This window comes from Psammomys obesus, unplaced genomic scaffold (genome assembly GCF_907164565.1).
Source record: "Psammomys obesus unplaced genomic scaffold, mPsaObe1.curated_primary_1811, whole genome shotgun sequence".
Taxonomy (NCBI): Eukaryota; Metazoa; Chordata; class Mammalia; order Rodentia; family Muridae; genus Psammomys; species Psammomys obesus.
Genome location: NW_026596101.1, coordinates 21,727,421 through 21,747,700, shown reverse-complemented (window position 1 = coordinate 21,747,700; position 20,280 = coordinate 21,727,421). Strand labels below are relative to the sequence as shown.

General features: G+C 52.5%; 1 protein-coding gene across 2 annotated transcripts in view; it reads right to left on the bottom strand.

Annotated features, from left to right (window-relative positions):
- The window catches only part of Grip2 (glutamate receptor interacting protein 2), a 77,432-nt gene that overhangs the window by 32,221 nt on the left and 24,931 nt on the right, over positions 1-20,280 (bottom strand). The window contains exon 1 of one of the 2 annotated variants that reach the window (XM_055628497.1): positions 13,108-13,153. The exons of the other annotated variant lie outside the window; for it this stretch is intronic. The gene's annotated coding sequence lies outside the window, so the exon portion shown is untranslated. Of the gene's footprint in view, positions 1-13,107; positions 13,154-20,280 lie in introns of those variants that run through there. 2 annotated transcript variants of the gene reach the window in all.

The window sequence follows — 20,280 nt, the reverse complement described above, 5'->3', positions numbered from 1 at the left end:
GGAGTCCCGGGGCACCTAGTCCCTACCCAGGAAGCTGTAGAGAGGTGTGTAGACCTTAGAAGGAATTGAGAGCAATAGAGGGTGGTGACGGTAAAGGCACAGAGAGCAGAGTGGCCCACACTGTTGGGAGAGGTCAGGCTGGCCCAGGAGGCTGAAGTTAGAGAAACAGACAGACGGACAGTGACAAGGATCACTGTACTCGCCCCACAGCTCCTCCCCAGTCCCAGACACTACCACAGCCACCTAGGAATGTGGCAACTGGCCCTGCCCCTCTATTGAGTTCCAGAGCCCAGGGCTCCCAGAAACCTTGATCCACCCTGGCCGCAGGGAAAGCTCACTCCCAATGAGTAGCCCCATGCTCCCAACAACTGGCAGTTCTACTCTCTCCACTGAGGCAGGAGAGGCAGCCTCCCCAGTCTCTGGCTGAACACCCTGTCACTTGTGGCCAGGGTCAGCATGGGAGGCAGCCTTCCAGTGATAGGACAGCTCCGGAGCAGACACACAGCCCTCAGCACCTGCCTGGTTACAGATTCCAAGTCCTCATTCCTACCCGATTTACAAAGTCCCTAGAGTGGCAACCTCATCCTTGCCATCGAGGTCCGTCTATGCAGTGCTCAGCTGGTGTGGTGCCTGTATGCTCCACCTACCTGCCTCCGCAGGGCTGTCCCGGCTGAGCCCACACAGCATGTCTGCTGTCTCTGCACTGCCCACAGCTCCCAGCCACTCACTAGGTCCCTCCCTCATCCTCCCCGGGGAGGGGCCCAGGAGCTCCCTCCCACTGGCATAGTCCACCCACTGCAGCCCGCTCTCTCCTTAAAGGGGACAAGGCTTTCTTCACTATGACTCCAAGATGAATGTCTGTAGCCCCCTCAGCCAGGGACATATGGCAGCACTCAGGCTCTTAGAAGAGAATGACCCTAGGGTCCTCCCCAGTCTTCCAGACACAGGACTCTGATCCTAAAGTGCCCCAGGGCTTTGGTCAATGACTGTCTTCCCCGGGCCTCAGTTTTCACATCTGGAAAGGAGGACATATTTTTCCAAACTTTACTCTTATAAAGAACAGATTTCAGATTTCAGGACTGACATGGGATTCCAGTCATAAATCACAAAGTGCAGTCTTTTTGGCCATGTGGGTACCTCTACAGATGTCATAGTTCCCCAAGAACCATAGCACTGATTTCCCACCCGCTCCCTGCCTCACTTTTCTCTCTGGAAGTTGGTCTTGGGGACCATGAACCTAACAGCCTACCACACACAGTGTCTACAAGCATTACATGGGGACAGAGTGTGCCAGGCCTAGGATCTTCCACACTTAAGCTTGATGGGCAGGGGCAGCTGGCCATGGGTTGCAGTCACAATTGGAAAGCTGCCCCTTGCCTACCCCCGCTGGGCCCCAATCCTGCACACTGATAGACCTCCTTCACTCAAGGCTCAGGAACCAACCAGGCAGAACCTAATGTCACCCCAGAACCCCTCCAGATGGGGCATCTGCACCTCACTCTCCCAGGGTTACACATGGGTACTGAGAAGAGCAGAGTGTTAGTGACACAAGGCAACAAACAGTGGCCATCAACAACCTGTGCAACCTGCATCCAATGGGATGCAGGAGAGGTTTAGATACAGAGTCTTTGCCCTCAGGGAATTCATGGCTGCCCAGCCACTACGGAAGTCAGAATACATTCACAGACTACCCCAGGCCAACTCCTGCTGGCACCTTCAGATGAATCCATGTTCTCTGTCTGTCTACAGGCTCAAGCCCCTGCCCTGATTTCACTCCCTATGAGGCTTTCCTCATCAGGTAACCTTGAGTAAGAAGGTGTGGTGAGCAGGGTGGGAGTTAGGGGCCAGGCAATAGGCGAATTCCCTGGACCGTCATTGAGGCCAAGGCCAAAGATCTAGGAGCATAGTACAGCCATGGGAGAGGCTGAACCCCAGATGGGACAGTCCTACCAAGCAGAGAGAGGGCGCAGGCTCCGTGGGGTCCGGTGCCTGGAAATAGCAAGGAGGGACTGGCTATGAAGACATGGACCTTCACTAGGACACAGAGGACTACCTGAGCATCCCAACCCCACCTGCACCAGTGGAAAGGGAAGTTGCCAGAGGTCCCCTAGCAGAATTTCCCTCATATGAAGCCCCCATCATCTGTGGACAGAGTGGCAAAAGATACACAGGCCTCTGGAGTGACGTCTGTTCTTTAAGAAAACATTTGTTCTCTTAACAGATGCGTTTCAAGAGCCCTTCTGATTGGCAGCGGGAAGCTCAGCTGGAGCTCTTCAGCTCTTCGATGTTCCTTTGGAATTTACTTTTGTGGCTGAGAAGCTCTTGGAAAGGTCACTCCATGGATTAACAGGAGGGTGTCTGCAGAGCATTACTCCAAGAGCCTGTTGTGCTGGGCACTGGGGGCTGGAGACAAAACCAGACAGGAAGGGAGACAGGTTCTGCCTCTGCCCTGCCCTCATCACCCCACCACACATTTTTATTCAACTTTATTCATGAATATATGAGGAATTGACTGTTGGTAAACCTTGGAATAAAGGGGGTCCAAATGTGAACTCTGACATGGAAAGGCTAAACCACTTCCCCAAGGTCACCCAGCTGATCTGGGAAGAGTCTGAGGTCTGGGGCCACTCAGGATTTCAAAGGCTAGTAAAGAGGTCTGGGGATGCAAATGATGAGCATGTAGGTATCTGAAGCAACCACCAAGAGGATTTTGAGCCTGATTTTTGAAAGATAAGTAGAAATAAGAAGGCAGTGACCATGTGAAACCTGTGGGCAAAGTCCTCCTGAAAGATGAGGGAAAAACTGCAGCCCGAGCCAGATGAGGTCTAATTCCTCCAAGGTCTGAGAGATGTCATTCATGCCACCACTGGGGACTTTGCTAGATGTGTGGCCTCTCAGGCCAAATCCATCTGTTAACAAATGCTTCTGAGGTCTGAATTTGCTTTTACCCTGCAGGCAATGGGGAGCCACAGATGGTTGTAGGGAAAGAGCATGAGGAGTCTTTGCCAGGACCTCAGGCTTCTTGGAATGCTGCTGAGGAGTCCTACCTGGGAGCCAAGTGCAGGCCAGGCTGCTCCTGGGACCTGCTCCAGCGACCACCCTTCTAGCCCAATGCTGCCAGCTTAGGGAGGCAGAGGAGAGGGAGACAGATTGTAGGGTGTACGCGGTGGCTGGGAGCCAGGCCTCCTGCAGTTCCCAAAGATAGCATCTGACTTCTCTGTGCTCAGACACACTGGAAGCAAGTGAGGGTAGCCTGGGGAGGGGTGGCTGGACCACCGAGCTGGAGACTTAGCATCTCCACACCCAGAGGCTTTGTGCCTGAGGATGGTTTGTTCATTCAGCCTCTCTGGCCTCAGCTTCCCAGGGTGTAGCACAAAGCACTCATCCCAAAGTCTGGGAATACCAACGGATGTAATGAGACTGGAGCAGGGCTCTTCCCAGGAACCCTGGCCCTGCAGGTGGATGCTCCCTGGTGTCCTCAAGCTGATGGACTCCCAGGGTCCCCAGAGACCCAGGAGCTGTGAACACAGTAGCCAGCAGTGTGTGGGTCCTGAGAAAGAAGCCTAGGAACTGGATTATGCCTTTTCCGCTCTTGGGACTGCATTGTTCCCCACCAGCAGCTGCCTATATCAGACTCAAGGGTCCAGCACAGTGAGGCCAAACCAGACTCCTTCCTTTGTACAAGCCCTTGACTCAGGGGTTTCATTCCATTGCTGACAACAGAAACCTCTGTACTAATGGCCAGAGAAAGCATCCATCCATCGCCCACCTGCCCAGTGCCTCACACTAAGACTGTGACATGGACTAGCCACCCTGCCTCAGGATGGTCAGGCTTCACTACTCACAATCTGCTAGTGACCCCAGACAGTCACACCTGCAAGGGGAAAGGTGGGACCTTGGAAGAGCTTTTCAGACTATGACAGTCCTGCTGTGGCTGGTTCCCCCTGTGGGGTTGGCCCTAGATCCCCCCTTGTCATAGGAACCCTGGCCCTGCAGGGGAGATGCTCCCAGGTGTCCTCATGCTGATGGACTGCCAGGGGCTCCCCTCCCCTGCAGAGACCCAGGGGCTGTGACCACAGTAGCCAGCAGACCATCCACTCTGTGATGGGAACCTGAGACCCAGAGGGGCCTTAGAGGCCCCTCCTGCACTGAGCTATGCCTGGCCCTTTGCCCTATCTTTTACAGAGCAGGGCTGAGTCCACTGTGACATGAGCAAGCTGTGTCCCCAAACCCGCCAGGCCCCTCAAATGACAAGCGGAAATTAAGTCTGGCGGGGAGGAAGGCAGAGATGGCAATAGAGGACAGTGAGATAAACTATTGCTGTGGGCTTTAGTGGCTTTCTCGTCCCCACCCCCACCCCAAGTGGTGGTAGCAGACCATGGCCTGGGGCCTCTGGATCGCTCTGTTAGACACTTGCTCTGGAGAAAGCAAGGGCCAGCTGGCCATTCTACCTGCTGTAAGGGAAGGGACTCCTCGGGTACTATCTATGTCACATCTATTCAAGGTGCTCACATCCTCCCAATCCCCGTGGTCCTTTAAGGACGGTGCTGTCTATAGGCCCACCTGCTGCTGGTGCCAGGGAGAGCAGAGCACGAGAGGGTCACTGGCTCAGGGCCTCAGGAAAGCATGAAAGCAAAACATGGCAGTCAGCGTAGGACCAGGGAGGAAAAGGTTCCAGAAGAGTCAGAAGAACCACAGCAGGCACATGGAGAATGGGAGACACCCATGATCTCCTCCATCCAGCACCTTCTGTGGAAGCCCCATGTAGGGACCTGGAACCAAGGTCACAGTGAATTCCACATCTCCCCTTCCTCACTAAGGGGTGAGCCAAGGCTGAAAGCCAGGCCATCTGCTGGCAGCGCTAACCTGTCCAGAGTGCCTGGGTGCATACAGAAGTGCTCCCAACAGCCCTTGTCCTGGGTAGGTCAGCACTGTGGGCAGGAGGATCTTGACCTTAGGAGGGTTGGCACCCCTGCTGTGCCTAAACCGCAGAGCCCCTTCTCCGAAGCATAATGATGAAGCATCTACTCCTGTAAGGTTTGGTTGAGAAGTTCAGGATGTGGGGCGTAGGAAGGTGGTTGGCACAGGTTTGGACATTCATAGTCCTACCTCCCTGCAGTTTTCTCTTCCATTCAGCACTTCTGCTAAGCACCTCATACCTCACTCATAACATTCACTGAGCACCTAGTACTTCACTGGGAGGACTTTTCCTGAGCATTTAGTACCTGCCAGAAACTAAGCTGGATCTGCTGTTTCTGCAGTGAGTGAAGCAGGCAGGCCTCACACTTCCAGAGCTCCCCAACTAAGGGGAACCAGAGAGGAATCAAGAAAACACATATTCGAGGTTGTGTCGAACACAGGAATGATTCTGGGTGGGGAACTCGGGACAAGTGGTCAAGAAAAGCCCCTCGGAGGAGGTGATCTTTAGCCTGAGACACAGATGAGAAGAAGCAAGGAAGAAGGTTCTGGGCAGGCAAAAGGACCATGCTGAACGCAGCTGCGGGTAGACAGGAGATAAGACAGCAAGGGTGCAGATTCAAAGGGTCCTAGGAGGAGAGCCTTAAGGGTGTTGACCTGTTTCCAATGACAGCCATGTGGGGTGCAAGGAACTGGATGGTTTGGGGGTTGGGAAGAAAGGACCAGAGGGGAAAGTAAGTCAGATGCCTCCAAGGCCGAGGATTTGGATGTTAGGCCCCTTCCTGCTCTGGGCCTCATTCTCCTTTTTGGGTACACACTAACGCCCTTCTCATGATGGCCAGTAGTACATATTTGGAGACCTGACAGGCCGGGAAGGTTAAAAAGTGGGAACTTGGAACCAGATGTGGGGGGCACGAATTCATAATCCCAGCACTTAGGAGGCTGGAGAAAGATTACCCTGAGTTCAAGGGAAGCCTACCTATACGGCAAAACCTTGTCTCCAATGCAGAGGAGGTAGGGACAATTTTGGGGGAGTTGCAAAGTATGAACAAAAAGAAAAACAGCGCAGAGAGGCAACTGGCCCAGCCCACAGGAAAATGGAAACCCTGATCTCCTGCTTGACTCTCCTGCACGGTTATGACTGTGGGAGGTGGGAGAAAGGTGGTAGCCCTGCTGGAGTGTGGAAGAAGGGGTAAACAAAGGCAACATTCACAGGAACACCCATCACCTTGGGTTCTAGCTCCTGGACAGACCCCCAGAGGGTAAGAATCTGGCCCTGGGAGTCTCCTGTGATGAGACTGTAGAGCAAGGCTCTGCCTGTCCTGAAGGGATCTGGCAAGGCCACAGAGCCTGCCAGCCTGCAGCTCCCTGCACAGACCAGAGGGATGTGCAGACCAAAGCATGTGTGCTCTGAATGAAGGGACCTTGTGACTCCTCATCCTCTGCCAACCTGAAATAAATAGCTTTCTCCGGTGACATGCTATGAGCTCTCCTCTGAGGACACTGGGGAGCCATAGAGGAGTATGGAGGAAGAAAAGTCAGCTCAGGATCTCAGAAAATAACTAAATGGACAGAGTCCCTAGGGACAGGTGAAGACTTCAGCTGACTTTGGTCAAACCACCTCTCCATTCTCCTGCCCTTGGGGATGATCCTGTACCTATAGAAGATTCGAGGCCATTTGACTCCCTCCCCGCCTGCCCTTTCACTACCCTTCCAAACAAAAATCAAAATATGAATCATGTCAGCATGAAAGAGATCTTAGGTCAGGAGTGGAAGGACCTAGCTCTGAGGTCCAACTAGAGCTCACCAGCAGCCTACTGTGTGCTGAAAGCAGACCACACACTGGAGTTTCAGCATCTTTCTCAGGAAGGACAGCATCCAGGGGCCTACAGAGGATGTAAACCTACAGAGGTGAGCTGGGTAGGGCATTTCCTAGCAGTGGGGATGGCCAGTACAGAGCGTGGGAGGTTCCCAGGGTGGCTAAGGGAAGTCCTCACCAGCATGGCTGGGCCTGAGGTTAGGAGCACACAGATGTGCTGGGCAGATGGGTGTGCGGCAAAGGGTACTGAGAGTGTCACTCCCGGCATCGTGGTTGCTTTGTATGTAGCATAGGGAAGACAGGCTCCAGAGGCTACTTCAGCGAGCTGGGGGAAAACACGAGCAGTTGTTTTGTAGGACAGCACTTGGGAATCTGCATCCCAGAAAGCACCAGCACAGGGTCAGCCAGGACACTGCCTCCCATCCCTGCATCAGGCACCACCCCCATCCAAGTGCAAGTGCCCTAAATAGGGGCCAGGGGCTAGCATTTATTGAGCACCTACTGAATATGCCAAACTATGTGTAAAGTGCCTTATGGATTTTTTTTTTCAAGAGCCTCATGAGGTGCATACTGTTGCTACCTGTTTACAAAAGAGGAGAAACTGAGGCCCAGAGAGGGAAAGAGCCCTGGCCCAGCATGCACGGCTTGGATGGTTCAGAATCAGATGCTTCCTTCTTGGGTCCTCTATGAAGGCAGTTCCTCTGCCTAGAATGTTCTTATTCCCACCCTCACTCCAGCTTCTGCTGTTCCTCTCAGAAGCCAGCCCTGCACTAGCAGGTTCTAGCCAGCCCTGCACTAGCAGGTTCTCACCGCCTTCTTCCAGCCTTCCTTCCACTGGCTGGCCCTGTTCTTCCCTCTCAACAGGAGATCCTTCACTGCCCCAGGCCCAGAGGCTCCTCATGCAGGAAGTGCCACCTAAGTGCTGCTGAGTGACTAAGATGTACATAATTAAGACTCACGATCCCAGAATCACTGTCATTCTAGACTTTTCCATCCCATTCACAGGGAGCTTTCCGCCCCCTGAGCAGCCTGTCTTGTACCAGAACATCTAGCGGGTGAGAGGCACTCTCTATTCCTCCTCTGAAGCCAATGAGCCCCTGAGCCTGGCTATGGTGAGAGCCATAGCCCTTAGGCAGCTGTGGTTGCACTAGCCCCTGGGTAAGGTTAGACCAGACTGTCTCCATTCACCTGCCTTTCTGAGACCTCTTCCTGGGGAATCCCACGTCATCAGGGAGGAGGAAATGAGCTAAAGTGTTGACCACGCCAGACAGACATCCTCTAAACCCAGTGCCTAGTGGTACATACGAAGGGGAAGCTGAGGCTCTGGGAGAATAAAAACACAAGCTGGCACCACTGGCCACACCAGCTGGCTTCTGCCAGCCCCTGCACATTCCAGGTATACCTCACATTCCATGGTATCGTCTCTAACTTCAGGAGGTTGGGATAACAGTTCCACAGATGAGAAAATGAGCCTGGAAGGACCTTGAACTCAGCCACAGTTTGATGTACATGAGATCCCTGGGCTGGCACGGCCCTACTTGGTTTTGTACCCTCTTGGTGTACTTGAATATAAAAAGAGAGCTCTGTGGTGGGTGATAGCTGGTGGCTGCTGTGTAAGGGTGTGAAAAGGACCACCAGGGAGCCCTCAAACTCATTTCAAGGAGACTCCCAGGAGGAGCTGGAAGGTGGAGCCTTGTAGGAACCATTGCCTGGGCAGGGGTTAGAGCCTGAGATTTCTGGGTCGTTCCAGATGCCTGACAGATGATGGTCCCACACTCCTGCTACGGCTCACCAGGGGTGTTGTGAGTGGAGGGGGGGCTCAAACCAGGAAGACCTCCCCTGCAGCCTCCCTCTGTTCTAACACACTCTCTGAGAGAACCCAGCTCCCAGTTAGCACCATCGTCTCACAGTCATGCCTGTCCCTAGTACTCTCTGCCCTGTAAGTCTTCCCACACACAGCTCTGCTGTCCTGTCCCCTAGGAAGCTTACCTAATCCCCTGCTGGATCCTTACCCTCTTCCAAGTCTAGCTATCTCCGGAAGAGCTTGCAATCAAGGCAAGTGACAAAGAGGGAAGAACATTCTGGGGCCTTCCATGGACTCTAAATTCAATCCAGACACCCCCACCTCTGACTGGCTGAATGTCTTTGAGTGGAAATCAGCCTTCCCATATGTAAAATGGAGTCCACATGTGGTCCAGGAGAAAAGGGGGAGCTGTGGTTCATGGGGCAGCTTCAGCTCAGCCAGTCTAGGGCTCCCTCATTTCCATCCCCAAATTAAACCCCACGTGACCTGCAGCTGCCTCCCTGCCTCAGACACACCCATTCTGTAAAGGACAAGGACCTTGCCCAAGGTCGTCCCTTGGGGACTCCAGCTGCCCCAGTTGTGCAGCAATTGGAGCTGGCTGGCTCTGTGCCGCTCTGTCCGCCCACCTGCCCACATCTGCTCTGAGTCACTGATACCTCGGCCAAAACAGGATTGCGGGGGCTGCAGAGACAAGGTTAGCCCAAGGGCACTGTGTGGGTAAATGGAGGTTGTGGTGAGGGACTTTTATTTCTAAGAGGGCAGGGCAAGGTCACAGAAGAGAAACTGAGGCCAGAAAAAACGGGATTGCTCAAGGACCTACAGGGAGTTGGGGTCAGGTCTGCCCAGGCCTCCCGACTGATGGATGTTCTTTCTGCCCTGTCAGGCCATCAGTGAAGGAGGCAGGGTTAGCAGCCTTGACAATTATCTGGGCAATTAAAGCAGGCAGATGGTTCTGCTGGACTGAGCGTTCAAGCTGACAAACGGAGACAGCACGGGGCATTAGCTGACGAGATCAGCACGGGTTCTTCCGGTGGCAGCGATGTGAGCAAGGTGGGTAGGCGGAGGCACATTTCACTCAGTGTATGCTAGACGAGGGAGGGCGATGGCTGGCTCTGCCCTCTCTCTGCCTCTCATGCACTGCAAGCCTTGAGTTCCAGCTGAGTCTGCGCTTCGGAAAAGAGGCACAGACAAAAGTGGGTGTGGCAGAGGCAGCAGCTAGACACTCACTGGCAGTACTAGCTAGCGGAAGCAGCCAGAAGCTTCAGGGCCCATCAAGTCTGCCGGAGTCCCCCAGCCAGAGCTCCGGAAGGCAGAGACCTCAGTGATGCTGGAAAATCCAGGCCAGCAGCACATCTAGGGACACACAGTGGGGACATCACAGAAAGGACTCTGCTCCCAGCAGATACATGAGACAAAGTAACCATTGAGGAACAAAATGCCTTGGCAAGATGCTTAGGCTGGGTAGTTATCCTGCCTGGGCAGACTCAGACTCCCTCATTTTCTACACACCTGTTTTTTTTTTAAGTCACTTCTTCCTTTGAGCCTCAGTTTCCCCAGGTGTAATGTGAACAATTTAGATCATAGGCGCCAAACTCTCGAGGAATACAGTAATGTTAAGTACCTAGCATGCTGCCTGACAGACAGCAAGTGCCCAGCAGAGAACACAGAACAAGGCTTTACACCAGCCTGCCAGGACTCTGCAGTTCTGGAACAATCCCAGGATGGATTTATCCGTCGGCGCAGTCTCGAAGATATCTGGTGCCCCAGTCTGGGAGGAGGGCAGAAGCCCAGGAGAGGAACCATTGGATGAGCACTGAAGGGAAGGAGCATGCTTGAATTAAGGGTCAGAGCTGAGCCTCATGCTGCTATGGGGAGGTGGGGTTGTATAATAAATACCGGAAAACAGCTGGTGGCCAGGGTGAGTGCTAGGGAGAATCCTGGGGAGCCTCCATCCCTGAGGGCAGAAGGGAGGAAGAAGCCACCATGATGTGTAGATGCAGCTAGGAGGCCAGGATCAGAACACCTCTTCTGACCCATGCTGGGCTCTCAAGACTTAGGGCAGTCCCTGGTACACAATGGTTGCTCAATAAATGTTGACAGAGACAGGGCAGTATACCCTGTGCCAGCATTGATTGATTCTGTGCCCTATAGCCTTGTTTGCTCAAGCTGTCCTTTCTGTTACTTACCTAGCAAATTCCTGCTCTGAGAGACCTCCCTAGCCCCTTTCTCTCAAAATCATCACTTCCTTTTCCGGGCATTCATAGTACGGGTCTTATACGGCCATATAGCCTTCAAACAATCAAAAAGGTCTTATTCAGGAAAGATGGAAACCAGGAAGATCCATTGAAAACATGGGTTGGAATGCTGGTCAGATGGCTCAGTGGGTAAAGAGCCTTGCCAACAAGCCTGATGTGAGTTAGATTCCTGGGACACACATGGTGGAAGGAGACAACCGACTCCTGAAAATTGTACTCTGGCTTACTCACATGCATCATGTAAACATAACAATAAAACAACAAGAATGCAGGCTGGAGGTAAGGAAGTATGTCCCCAGACAAATAAAACCCCAAGACTGGAGAGATGGATCCGTGCTTAAGAGCATGTTCTGCTCCTGTGGAGGCAAACAGAGGACCGAGTTTTGGTTCCCAGGACCTATATCAGGTGGCTCATAACCACCTGTGATTCCAGCTCAGGGGATCCAACACCCTCTTCCGGTCTTTGTGGACACCTGCATGCACACAGGACACATATATAACATATGGAATAAATAAGTCAGTCTCAAAAACAGAAAACCTTGACTATGAAGCTGGGGGAACCTCTTTCTCCCCACCGAGGCCTCAGGACTCCTCCCTCAAGAAATAGCTCCATGCAATGGAGTACAGCTTTGTATCTACCTCTAACTCGAGGAGCCAGGCCACGCCTTCTTCATGTAGATCCTCAGCCAGGCAGGCTGCATGCTTTTTTCCTTTCTGTGCCACTCTCTCTATGAGGAGCTCAACATTCATGGGCGTGACTGCTGTGGGGTGGGGGCGTAATGTACAGCAGGGTAGGGAGAGGCCAGGAGAGAATGGGAGGATATACCCCACCTTTCAGGAACCTATTATGTGTAGGGCCCATGTCCAGACTCTAAGCTGCACTCTGAAGTAGATGGCTTTTCCTGGTCCCCCTCTGCAGTGGAGAAACTGAGGTCTGACAGCTGTCATAGCCACACAGAAAGTGACAGCCAAGGGTAAGACTTGAACCTAGGTCTGTCTGGGCAGATACAGCTGTTCCTTGATGTCCAAAAAGCACAACCTCATCCTCTCTCTAGATCTAAGTGTCTTCCACAGAGAGCAGCCCTGAGATGTGGTCACCCATTGCATCCACAGGGTCCTCAGGACAATGGCCTTGAGTTCCTGATACCTCTGTCCCTGCAGAGATCTCTAGAAGACTCCAGCTGCTCACAAGCCAGAACAGGTTCTGGAACACTCTGCTGCCCCATGGACCCACTACCCCTTCGCCCCTTCCAGGGGAACTGCCCCACTTCATATAGGTCCTTCAAATGGTAATAAAACACTCACCAAATACTCACTCGTGGGTCAGCTGTGTGGCCTTGGGAAAGTTCCTCAACTTCTCTGGACCCCAGTTTTCTGCTATATAACCAAGGCCAAGAGTGGACTGGCACTGAGGGATATTGTGGGAACTATGAGGAAAGGCCTTCTCTGACACACGCTGACACTGAACTAAGGTCTGCGCCTGTTGTTAAAAGGTTATTCTTAGTTCTTAGCCTGAAGCACAAATTCCTACCATCCTTATCTACTATGTTATACGTGGAGAATAGAAGGGTGATGGCTAGGGTCACACAGACTCTGGAGCTTAACACCTAGCTTCACACTGTCCTCCCCAGCTCACTGCAGCCTTGTCCACACCTGAGGTACCTCTTCTACTCCAGGAGCTGGATCTGTGCCAGGGATGGGACAGTGTCAAGTTAGCTTGGACCACAGCCAGGCCCAGGCTTCACCTTCAGCCCTCAGCCCCAGCCTACAACAGAGGTGTGAATGTGTGTGTGCACGCACAGACACACACACAATGCCCACCTGCCCCACTACAGCACAGCCCCATAGTCTGAATAGAGAGGAAAGAAAAGCCTTTTAGGGATGCATCCCATGAGGGGTGGGGACAAGAAGCTCAGAAAAGTGAAGACACAGAAAGACACTAAAAAGGACTCTTGGACAAAGACAATGAGGGTGGAAGAGGGGAAATATGAACAAATAGGGCAGAGATGATGGAAGAGACACAAGGACAGCCATCAGGGCAGGGAGGAGAACCAAGAAGAAGGAGAGACCCCTAAGGGACCAGACAAAGAGAGATGGGGTGGAGAGAGGGGAAGAGAGACGCAGCCCCAGAGAAACATTCAGAGAAATGCGCAACTGACAAGTGCCTAGGGAAGAGACCCAGATTCTAGGTCCCAGGAGGGATGTCACAGAGACACCCCGAGCACCCAGACAAAAGCAGGTTGGGAGACAGGGGCACCAAGGAGCCTCCCCAATGGCTCCTCCAGCACCCCACAGCAGTGTCTGCTCGGTACCTTTGGGTCTCCGCCTCACCACGCCCAGTCGCCACTTGAGTGACACCGCCAGCATCACTACTGCCCGCCAGCAGGTCCCTGGCCCGGAGCACCGCAGCCGTCCCGCAGCCTCGGAGCCCGGAGCCGGAGCCTCTGCGCTGCGTCCCAGCCGCCTGACTGGTGGAGGCTGGGCGCTCCTGGCCTCCTCCCTTCCCGAGTTGCTAAAATAGATAATCCTCCCCAGAGCCGGCAGCAAGGCCCTTCCTCCACCACAAGCGGGGCGCCAGAGCAGTTCTATCTTCCCAGGTTCTGGCATGGAGAGACTATATTCTGCGCCCTCATTCTCTGTTCCCTCTTCCCGCCAAAAGTGCCGCCTAGCCCACCCCAGCTTCTGCTCAGCTCCATCAGCCTCCTCCCCTCTTCCTCTGCCAGCTGTTGGGTCCCTCCATCTGGAACTGCTCTGTGAAACTTCTCTGCCTGAGACCAATTGCTTGGCCCTCAGACACCCATCCTTAGCTAGCTAGCTGCTAGAAGGGCTGGCCTGCTGTGCCATGGCACAGACCACTGGCATCGTGAAACCAGGCCCCCAGCGGATGCCTGCATTGATGGGGCAGGAGTCCACAGGGCCAGGTATTTGGAAGGAGCTCAGTAAACACATCCTGCTTCCCTTCCTATTAGCTGGCTAGGCAGCATTACCCTCAGAGAGACTAAGGCACAGAAACAGCTACTTCCTTAGAGAATGCATGTGGCTGAGAGGGATCCCATCATCTCCCTTAAGGTGGCTGCTTGGGCTCCCTCCTCATTTTTCAAGCCTCTAAGCCCATAGGAAGGTCTAGATTCAGACCATACGTTCAAGAGGAGCCCAGAAGACTGCTTAGGAATCAGGGCTGCGGAAAAACTCTGCTTGAGTCAGCAGTGCTAAGGCCTTGATCCAGGAAGTATGTGGTTGATCCCATCACTGTCCAGCACTTCTGCATTTCCACCATTAGCTGGCACAGTAGACGGAGCAGAGGGCAAAGTGGGGTGAATAGAACAGGTGATAAATGAGAGGCCTGGGGAGGAAGGGTCCCAGAGGTCTCCCAAATGACTGGTTCCTAATGGGTTGTCTGGGTTCTTCCTGGCTTCCTTTGAGCATCTTCAGCACTAGGCTTCAAGTAGAAGCGGGGTCTGGACTGATTGGCTCTGGGAGGGGAGTCCTGTTTGATATAGGAAAGATGAGCAGAAACACTGGTAAAAGGGGATGCTGGGGGCCTGAGGTCCTTATCCAACTCCATGGGAGATTTTGTTCTTCCATCCTTGGGGGTTGGGGAATGGAGCCCTCGGCTGTGACAATGGAGCTAAAGGTGGGCACTTGAGTGAAACTGCTTGGCTATTCTTGCCACCACCCCCCATACTCCTCTATCAACCAGAGAGGCCTTGACCTCTTCTTGGGTAACAAGGCTGTGACGTAGCCATGCTAACAGCAAGCAGAGAGATAAGGGAACACAAGCCTTTTGGGATGAGCAGATCTGAGTTCAAATCAGTTTAATGTATCCCTCTCAGCCTGTTTTCCTATTTGACTAACAGTGCTGAGACTCACTTCCTGCCTAAAGGGAGCTGCAGGAGCAGCGTGTACAGCTGAGTCTGGAATACAGGAGCTCAATAGCCAATAAGTGGTGGCTATTAACAAGGTTATTCTACGTGGTGTCCCTCCCTATGTGCAAATGGAAATAGAAAACAAGGCAGGAAAACTGGGAACAGCAGGCTCCCACAACCCATCTCATTTCATCTTCACAGTGCACCAGGATGGTCCGGTGAGCATTCCCCTTTTACAAATGAGGAAACTGAGGCTCAGAGAGGAACAGGACTCCTCGAGGGTCACACAGCATGCAGTGGCAGAACAAGGTCCTAGATCTTAGCCATAAGATTAGGCCAGTGACGCAACTGGGCCAAAGAAGTGGCCCTACTGTGTGCTGTGTGTCCTGCTTGGTACCAGAGGCTGCTTCAAACTATCAGGTAACAGAGCTGGGACCAGAGTCCAGGGCAGGAAGTCTGGCCAAGGACCAGGCCACACCTACCCTCACTGTTTCCTCTGGTAAAATAAAACAGGGCTCAGGGGATCTGCCAGCTGACAGTGGCAGGTAGAAAGCACAGCAAATCATAAGGACCAGATAGTGCCAAAGGCAGGATTCGAACACAGGATTAACTACCTCCCCTTAGCACATAAGCTGTACAGATCTCAAAAGATGGCTAGAAAAAAGGGAAAGATCACAAAAGGTTCCAGGCTAGCCTCTGCCAGCCATTATGCTTCCTCCCAGCCCTGCCTCAGCCTCACAACATCCCCAAGGCCCTGGGTCCCCACCACTCCCTCCTGCTTCCGGAAACAAATTAGCATCTCATCAGCAATGCCTTTAATCTTCTTGGTCTTTTCTTCCCCACAGGCCCAGTGGTGACATTTCCGCCACCAGCTCTGCTGATATAAATAAGACCCAAGGCCTGGTCTCTGGAGATGGCAAGGGCTGGGGACCCTCTGTGCAACTCCCTTAGGCCAGAGGAGGGGAAACATGTGGGTCATCCATCAGCCCCATCCCTTTTCTCATTGGACTAATATTTATTAGGCATCAGCTGTGTGCTGTCTCAGAGGCCCAGCAGTGAACAAAATCAAGGTTTCCTGGTGTTGTTGTCCTAGTGAGGAGAGAGAATAGCAACAATGTAGTAAGTAAGTAACTGGTGTAACAGAAGGTGAAATAAAGCAAGGAGGCTGGTATCCCCTTACAGTTGTGCTGTCTCCCAGAACCCAGACTGCGGACTCTCAATAGCTTCTACATGCCGAGGACCCCCAGGGCTGACCTAAGGCTGGGCTAGGGGGGACACACTGAATATCCTTCCTCGGTCCCAGAGATTAAGGAAAGAGCACAAAGTCTGAGTGGGGAAGGTCTCAGAAGGACACCGAAGCCTGGCCCTAAGCATACACTGGCCAGGTCTAGGACAGCTTGAACATCAAAGAAGAACAAAGACTGGAAAACTGTGAGCTGCCAGGTGTGCAGCTCCCATCCTGTGGAGCAGGATGGGAAGCCAGGTGAAATCTTGGGAGGTGGGAGCAAGAAGCCCCTCACAGTTGAAGCCTCTGCCAGCAGCGGAGAATGCCAGCACAGTTAGCAACTGCTTGAGGCTTTTCTCCCTTCTCAGCCACGAACCTGCAGTTTTCTAGCAATCTCAGCAGTTTACAGGGAGAAGAACTAGTTCTAAAGCCCTTGTGCCGCCCGAGCGGCTTCTGGTCTTACTTTATCACATAACTCCAACCAAGAAATCTACAGAGCCATCTCACATACCTCTTCTATAGGAGGAGAGAGAAGGGGCGTCTGCAGCCTTCTGAGAGGTAACTTAAGAGCCACCAAAATGGCCTAAGTGGCCAATGCTAAGAGGATTGATTGTTCTGGTCCTTGGAAAGACTTCCTGCCCTGCAGGAATCTCTTGAGACATCCTTACTCACACTTGTGTGTGTCCTATTTTCGCTACTTTCCCTTGGGAAGCATGCACACACTCCAGCTTCGACATGTCTTCATTTCTTTTAAGTGCCTCTCTTTCTTCAAAGCCTTGTGCTTGACTCTACAGTAAAACATCTTCGATAGCGTTTTCAGCTCTGTCTTATTACACTGGTTAGTACTGAAGGCCTTTTCAGTCCAGAAGCCAAGGATCCTGGTTTGGCCTGAGTTGAGGTCCCTAAATATCGATGGGTGCTCCTCAGGCTTGCAAGGGGTGCCGTTAGAGCTGTGTTTTTATCCCTTTGCTCTGACAAGGACACTGTGAAGTCACCTTCCTGTAGTCCTAAGAATGTGAGGGATCACACATAGACTGAATGCTAGACAGAGAAACCCTGTCTCAGAAAAACAAAAACAAAACAAAACAAAACAAAACAAAAAAAAAAAAACCCCATAAGCAAACAAATACAACAAAAAAGATTTTACAGTTGATTTCTTTGGGCTGATGTCATTATTGTAATTAGCATTATGGGGAAAAACCCTATTGTCTGTTAGAGATGTAGATGGGCAAAAACAAATAAACAAACACAACAACAAAGCAAAACAAAACCCAGCCAGCTCTGGTTGCCTGTAAAGTGCCTCGGGGATGTTCCTGCCTTATAAGTGCCATTGGGAAGTAGATGAAACTTTAAAACCATGGAAATAAAAAGGAAAGAGGATCATCAAAGCCTCACTAGCAAGGTGATATTTGAAGGAAGGCTAGAAGAGGGAGGGAATGACTGGTGGGGTGGAGGTGGTTTCTGGGGAACACGAGCTGGGTACAGACTGTGAGAAGAGCTGGGTAGTAAGGCTAATAGAAGGGCTAGAAGCAAGAGAGAGCTGGGATTATGGCACCTATAAGCAATGGTGGTGTTAGGAGCAGTCAGTGCCAACTCTCTGTGATTTAACAGTCCCTGAACTGGGGAACAGGGAGGTGAGCATGTGGACCCTGAAAGACTGAGTGGTCAGATTGGCAGCTCTTGTCTCTCAGTCAGAAGCAGGGTCTATGGAGTTTAACAGGCTGAGCCTCAACTTCCCCCTCAACAATATAAAGCAACAAGAACTCAGTAATTATTGCCTCTGTGGTGTGTCTCAAATGCCATGTCCTTAGAAAGGTTGTACAACCTTAAGAGGTGGGGCCTTGGAGGAAGTAATGTCACGTAGATGCATCCTCAGATGATGGGAAAACCCTCCCCTTTTTGGTCTTCTGCTTCCTGACCTGAGGTGAGCAGCACTTCCTGTTACCAGGATGCTCCAAGTCACCACAGGCCAGAACCTTGGGTCAATCCTGAACTTCGAAACTGTGAGTCAGAAGGCCCGTCCTCTCTGTTGGATGATTGGCAGCTGACACAGGGAAGCCTCACAACTGGAGGCCATATGGACACGGGGCTATAAGCCTGCTCTGCATTAAGTGTCAGCACAGAGAATGCCTTCACTGGCAGAACTCTGGGCCTTGAGGGCCTCAGGAGTCACCATAGGCTGTGGCTCCATGAGATGGCATCACCCCACACGTGATGGTACCCAGGAAGTAATGTCACCTCACAAGCAATGGCACCCTGAGGTGACATTACCTCATATATAATGACACCCACAAGAGTATGTCACCTTACAAGCGATGGCACTCACAAGGTGTCATTGCCTCACAGGAGATGACAGCCAGAAAGTGACTCACCTTACAGACCACAGTACCCATGAAGTGATTTCACCGGGGATCTCCTAGGAAACCAAGACAGGAGTTTTGATGTGGGCCCTGGCCCAGGACTAGAGAGGCACTACCCCATCCCTGCCCTATGGTGAGGAGCTACCAGAGAGAAAGCTCCAGCAGCACATAGCATTCAGAGGGCAGCGAACTCCCAGCCCTCTACCCTCACCAGAGTTCCTGAGGCCACAGCTAGAAAGCAGGCCCCAGGGAGGCAGAGACCTCACCAGAATAGACCCAGCCATCTGATGGCTCCTAGAGGGGCCTGAGACCAGAATAAAAAAGACACCACTGGTTTTCAGCGGGGACCAAGGCAGCTGGCTGACAGGTGCACCCACAGGGCCACCTGCCAGGAAACAGGTGGCATGCCTGTTAATATTCCTGGCATCGCCTTTACAGGCAATAATTAGGAGCAAATGCTTGGGTAGGTGCCATTAGTAAAGGTGCAGACTGCAGCATGTGGTGCTTGGAAGAGGTGGCCTGAGTGTGGCAGTTAGGGACCCTGGGCGCCACAGGGGAAGATGTTGGGCCAGATTGGGCTCCTTCTCCATCAGCTTCTCCTCCCTGTACTGTCCGTGGCTCCCTGGGACACCTAAGAGAGAACAGCCTGCCACCTGGGGGGAGGTCCAGGTCCTAGATCCACTGGACACTTGGCCACTTGACAGCATCCAGTCCCTTCCCCACAGGCTGTGATCTGCCTATGAAACAACACAAGTTCTCCATGAAGCCAGACCTGACAAGATGATGGTTAGGCATTTGCTTCCATAATTTTCTCTTAAAAGGGTGGGACTAGGAGTGAGTGCCATCATGACATGGCAACATAGGCCATTTCTAGATCATTCCTCTGACACCGGGTGGGGTGGCGACTGTGCTTACCCTCATGTTCTAAGGCAGCAGGGGTCCAACAAAGGCCAAGGTCACAGGGAGTACTAGAGGGACTGGGCAGCCTGCTTCTGGCTCACCCTGTTGCTTTAAACCAGTGGCTCTCAACCTTCCTAATGCTGTGACCCTTGAAGACAGTCCCTCATGTTGTGGTGAACCCCCAACCACAAAATTATTTTGTTGCTATTTTAATTTTGCTACTGTTATGAGTTGTAATATGAATATCTGATTTGCAGGATATTGGAACACCAAAGGGGTCGTGACCCCACAGGTTGAGAACCATTGCTCTAAACAGACGTGTCTCTAGTGGGCTAAGGAGATTCTAGGGGCTGGAGGAGAGGCCTAGAGGCATTTGAGGATGACTTTGCAAGTGAGCCCTATCCAGGCAGAGATGCCTCCACCTTCCTTGCTACCGTCAGCATCAGGCTCTGTGCTGACTCCTCATGGGTGTTCACCTCAGAGCCTGTTAGTAGCCAGCGTGACTATGACCTACAGAAGGGTGACTTCCCCAAGTTCTCCTGGCTGGGATGTGGCAAAGCAGGTTGAGCCAGGCCCTGCTCTATGCTTGTCAAATCTCTTTACTCGGTGGGCTTTCTTCTAAAACCTTTGCCCCGGGGACTGTTATTCATCCATACAGAGTGACCATCCCGCCCCAGGCGGCTGCCTCCCTGATGAGAACTTAGCCAGGATTAGAACCCAGAATCTGACTCACAAACTGATGAACAGGGGAGGGTAGGGATGGATGCTCTGGGAAAGGAGAGCATCCGGTGTCGGGAGAATGGCTGGGAACAGGGGTGTTAGCCCCTTCTACCAGCTGCTTCCTGCCAGTGTCTTGCCTGAGTCAGCCGATCCCTGCAGAGCCTGTCCTCACCTGACCCTATCAGATAGGCAGCCACTCAAGATAGGGTATAGCAGTACTGTCCACGGCAGGGGTGAGAGGAGGCTGTGTTGGACGCAAGGACCCTTACAGGCACCTGAGCCACATGGGAGGGGGAGTTAGACCGTCCTGGAGCAAAGTCGTAGACCCCACACTCACCTGTACTATCACCCTTGACAGCAAAATCTGGAGAGCTGTAGGCTAGAGCCTGTTGCTGCAGTCCAATCCTGGCAGAG